The sequence below is a fragment of the Gossypium arboreum genome, chromosome 2, assembly GCF_025698485.1.
Source record: "Gossypium arboreum isolate Shixiya-1 chromosome 2, ASM2569848v2, whole genome shotgun sequence".
In the NCBI taxonomy this organism is placed as follows: domain Eukaryota; kingdom Viridiplantae; phylum Streptophyta; class Magnoliopsida; order Malvales; family Malvaceae; genus Gossypium; species Gossypium arboreum.
This window is the reverse complement of record NC_069071.1, coordinates 96,710,773-96,716,772: the sequence shown is the minus strand read 5'-3', so window position 1 is coordinate 96,716,772 and position 6,000 is coordinate 96,710,773.

The window sequence follows — 6,000 nt, the reverse complement described above, 5'->3', positions numbered from 1 at the left end:
TCTTGAAATGCATGTTTTTGATATGAATATGATTTGAATGTTCATTATATGAAAATTAATGAAACATTGATATATTTGATAAAAATGAAAAGAAATCCCGGTTGAATGAAAGGAAAATTCGATGGATCTCTGAAAAGGAATTGACGATAAAAGGATCTAGCCCGGATGGGTGATCCTATCCTGATATAGCCCTCTCGAAGAATATGTGGAAAATGGATTTAGCTCGGACGGGTAATCCGAATTAGGGCCTGAATTTAGCCTGGACTGGTAATTCAAATCCAAGCTCATTAGAGTAATTGTCGTTGCAGGGGATTTAGCCTGGACTGGTAATCCCGGTAATACTCTATAAGTTTATATTACAGGGGATTTAGCCTGGACTGATAATCCCGCTATAAGGATGAGGTTCGCGGGAGTATGCTCTCGGAAATGGAAATGTGTGCACATGAATATGAATTGACGGACTCAAAAATGTACTCTAAAAGTGTACCTCTGAAAATCCATCGGAAATTCCAAGAAATTCAACGGGATAAATATGAAAAAAATATATATAAACAAATGGAAATCATGGTATTTATGAGCTCATCAATCATAGTATATATTATTGGTACATGGAAATTATTGTACTAACTTGAATGTTGAGTTTGTGCATGTTAGGGTAATAATGCATTGAATGGATATATGAATGTTTATTGTATTGTATTGAAAATATTAGGTAAGTATAATTCTTGTTACATGAGCTTACTAAGCACAAAGTGCTTACCCTGTTTCCTTTTCCCCTGTTTTATAGTGTTAAGAGCTCGGAGGTCGGATTTGGTCGGAGATACATCACATTATCAACCTCAGGATTTCGGTATATAAAAAAAAACTTTATTTTGGAAATCAATGGCATGTATAAGCTAATAAAGTAAATGATTCTGTGAAATGAATGTAAGGTCAGCCAATGGTATGGCTAACAAATCTTGGTTTTAGTATGCGATGATGTTATCTTATAAATATGCGTGAATATATATGCATTAATCTATCTTGAAAATATGTTGAATTGGATTGGTTGATGTGGATTATTTTTGGTTTAAAATTTCAGGGAAGGTTAGATATTTATAAAAGGGGTTATATTGAAAAAAAAATTAACTCGTAAACTCCAGTAATACCTCGTACCCTATTCCTGCAATGAATACGGGTAGGGGGTATTACACTGCAAGTGTGGTAGATTGAGTTGTAATATTTATAATGTTACAATGGAACACCCGGGTATTCCAAGAATCAAACCCAAGAGAGTTTGAGGACAAAGTGATTCCTAAGTAACAAGCATACAAATAGGAAGTCTAGCTAGCTACTTGCTAAGTATTATATTACGACAATCATAATTAAGGGTAAAATACACTAAATTAACTAACATTAAGAAGGACCAAATTGTAAGCATGCAAAATTAGACAATTAATAATTCAAGAGACACAAGAGATTGGGTGGCTTCCATGTTGTTAGTCATTGGATTGGTGATCTAAAAGGCTTAAACTACTAATTGTCTCAATTTTACCTCTCGATCATCATTTTACTAAATTAGACGATTTTGTCCGGTTTACCTTTCGACCTCACCCAACTAACTTGGGACAACTAAATTAGTGCTCAATAGGATCTCCTCTCAGTCTCACCTATCTAAATATTCACCTAGATTCATTAATTCTAAGTTTTGAAGTTTATTCAATTTAGTCCAATTTTTATGATTTTTTCCCTGTACCAAAAACAACAACCTAATACATGCTAAAATAATACATTAAAATAAGTATACGAGTAAGGTTAAAGAAAGCTTAGAAATTTTATTGATGATTGCTTGAAGAAGAAGATGAAAAAAACAATAGAGGTGAAAAATACCAACAAAAATTAGATTTTTATGCTTTGAAAAGAAAATGGAGCTGAGATATATAAAAATCCTTGGATGAAATTGAAAATACAATATGAATTTTGAGTACCAAAGTGCAATTAATATAAGAGCTATAGTAGAAACTAACTAAACTACCAACTAAACCAACTAAAAAGAGGAAAAAGCTAAGAACTAAACCTTCTAAACCTTAAAAGATGAAGAAGTAAGTACTAACCTTAATAGATGAAAGAAAATGTGGCTTCTTTGAAGTTATCAGCCAAAAGTGCCTTTTAACAGCTGAATACAATTCCAAATCTTAGAAAAAAAAAGCCCCTAAAAGTTGTATTTTGGCTTGGATCGATATTGGACAAAAGACTACCCCTACAGTAATTTTTCTCCCCATTAGGCAGCGGTGTCATGACACTCAGGCTTTGGTGTTGCGACACCCTAGATAGTGGCGCACTCATGGTTGCTGGAGTCTCAGTGTCGCAACATCCTACCCCTGGTGTCATGATACCACTAGTGTTGGCTCCAATTTCTTCATTTCAACACCTCCAAAGATATCACGAGTTTGGAGGCTTGGCATCGTGACCTTGGCTTAGTGTCGCGACTCGAGACTCTCTCGACAATAACCTCCATGTTGATTTTTTGTTGAAGTTTTGAATCCTCAAGGTGAAGGGGTTCAGTGTCGTGATATCCATCGCATTAGTATCGTGAGACACACTCTGAATTATGTTTTCCTCAAGGTTGAGCCATCTTCATCTTCCTACACCAACTCAAACACGTTGTTAAGTCCCCCATGGCACCATTTTGCAAATTTGGGTCTCAATAGGGACACAACTCAACCAAAATTGTTTATTAACAATAAAAGTTAAAACTCAACAAAAGTAAAGAAAAGACACTTAAATTTCTTGAGAATAAGCTCATCGAGTGTAGTGAAGAGCCTAATTGATGTATCAAATTACGACAGGTCATAATGTTGGAAAAAAATCCGGTTCAAAATTGGTTTTCTTGCACAGTAGAAAATAAAAAATTTAAAAATCTAGCCAATTTGTGATATTTATAGCTATTAACTTTACTTGAAATCGTACCTATGTTTTTGGCTAAACGGATCCTTGTCATTCCTAGCTTTGAACCGAATGACCTTCTCTACTATTCTCATATCATGATCTGCTTCTTGTGTTGGCTTAAACAAATTCAAATCAAACACAGGACCATAAATTGTTTACTTTATTTTCAATGGGATAACAAATCTCTCTTCAATAGAAACCTGTAAAATTATTATTCCAAAAAATAACATTTATACTTATAAAATAAATTCTCACTATTTTCAAGAAGAATAACAATATCTTAAAGTTATGTGTTTAGACCTATCGGTGCCATCTATTTATAGGGTAAAGAAGTGAAAACGATGTTGAATTAGGTGAAGTCTATTTCAATAGAAAAACAAAATCCTAGTCCAGCTAAGAGAGAGAGGGACGACAACCCTAGTTAAATATACTAGGGTTTGTCATCCCATGTATTAACATGAAGGGCTTTTTAGGCCTCACCCATGATGACAACCCTAATTCTAGATGAGTTGATTGACCTAGTATGAGGAAAATTCCATTTCTGGCTAGGTTAGAAGAGAAAAAAATAAAAAAAGGACGATGAATAATTTGTAAGTTTTCTAAATCTTTTTAAATATTTGAATGTCAATTTACCCTTCCTTGAGTTAATTGAAAAAATGCCTAAGTATGCTAAATTTCTAAGAGAAATTATGTCTAAGCGCAATAGGATATGTAAGGGGGAGAAAATAACTATTAATGTCGAGTGTAGTGCGGTTATTGCTAGGAAAATTTCACCTAAGATTAAGGATCCCAGAAGCTTTACTATACCTATAGAATAGGAGGAGTAAATTTTGGGAAAGTCCTTTGTGACTTAGGCACTAGCATTAATCTGATGCCTTTTACTATTTACAGTAGATTAGGCTTAGAGAGCTAAGAGACACTTAGGTTACTCTACAACTTGATGATAGGTGCCCAGTGCATCCTAAAGGTGTGTTAGAATATGTATTATTAAAAGTTAGGAAATTTATTTTCTAGATTGATTTTATTGTGCTAGATTCTGAGGAAGATTTGGAAATTCTCATTCTATTAGGAAGACCATTTTTGGTCACTTCTAAATTTACCATCGATGTAGAAAAAGGTAAGATTATTATGAAAATCGTTGGTGATGTGGAGGTGTTCAAGTGTGTTAATTCCTAGTCAGAAATAGGGAATTCTTATTATATTATTCATGCTTGTTATTCACTTAATTCCTCAATTTCTCATCATATTGATAAATTTGATTGAGGGTATTTGCAGTGGTTTGGATTTCAAGTGTATGTTCACGATCATAAGGGAGGAAACTTTGGAAAGATATGAAAATTTGGCAACGCTCAAGGAAGAAACGACAGATGACCCACTTGTGGAAGAAGTGGAGTTCCCAAGCATAGGGCATCGGCTTAATGGATTTTCACAGAGGCACAAATGATTGCCCTAGGAACAATTTTTAAACTATTTGTCAATTTGGTGGTTGTGTAAATTATTTGAATTTATGGATTTTTAATTGGATTTTTTTTGGATTATTGGATTTTAATTTTTGCAATTAGGGTTAGATTTTATTATTAGTTTATGGAGGTTTTATGTGAAGGGTTGAAGAACTAAAGTTGAAATGAGTTATACCGAGACTGTGGTCAGTGTCACTGTTGGAAATTCGAGTTTGAAAAATGCTGCAAAATATAGGTTTAAGGGAAAATCAGAGTTTTAATTTTTTTTTCCAAAAATAAGAACTTGGTTGTATTATCTAAAATAATAAACATTTAATCAAAATTGTACTTTTATTATTCGTCTACAATGAACGCTTCGACTGAGTAATCTTCTCGGTTATCCTTAATCTCACTTTGTCGATTTTGGGCTCGCTTCGAATAAAAAAAATTTCGCAAAATTACTTGTAGGGAAATTTCATAATTTATCTAAATTTTTGGTTCAAGTTGTAAATAACAAGAATATCACTAAAAATTTTCTGAAATAATTTTTCAGAGAATTTTCACTCTACAACTTTTCTTGAAATCACCTGTGAGAATAATTACCCATTCACTCTTTAGTATGGAGAGTTTAGAAAGAGTTCAACTAGGATTAGAATTAATCACATTAATATTAAATTAATAAAATATTATCTAGATAAATATTAAATTAAATTAAATATTAAATTTATTAAAACAATATTATCTTTAGAAAAGTTGATTTGAAATCAAGTTACTCGGTAGAGTTTCACTAAGACTCTAATTTTTCCACTAGTCTACCATTGAAGAACCATTGTCGACTATCCGCCGGTTGCTAAACCGGCACCATTGTAGTCACCATGCCTGGCAGTGCCATTGCTGACACAACTACCTCAGCACCCCGAACCGTCGTTGTTTTACCTAAATGGGCTTGGCCGGCTCAGCACCTCCTCGTGAGGTTGTTGGTATTGTGGCTGGTGTCAGTTCAATCTGAGCCAATGATAGTTTGGTCGGTCTGGTCCAGCCACCGATTGGACCGTCGACCTAGTTTCGTAATAGGGCCCAGTTCAACCAATTTTTGGGTTTCGATTCTCGAGTTCAATTTTTAATCTCAGATCCAACTTTCAAGTTCAATTACCAATTGGGCCAATTGTTTAACTTGAAAATTAATTCCCAAAAACATCATATTTATTTTAATTAATTTGATTAATTTAATTTTACTTTATCAAAATTAATTTTTCCGAAAATCATAGAGATTTTCCAAATTAATTTTTCAAGAAAATTCTTTAATAAAATTCTCTAATTGAACAATTATCATGACCGCCTAATTTAATTCCACATTGAACAAATCGACTCAATTAAATTATTTCCAAAATCGTAGAATTTTCTTCTGATTCAAATGCAGTTTGATCGAGCTTTTGTTGAGCTAGTGGAGGTACCAATCGAACATATACAATTAGGCTCGAGTAATTACAATTATGTCCAAAAGCATTATTCCGATAATTCACAATTTACTTAATCATGGAGCCGGTCCACAAGATGTACCATGATTGAAAACTCCTTACTGTATAATCTTTATGAAATCAGTTCATCCAACTACTTTGTCCAATGACATAAT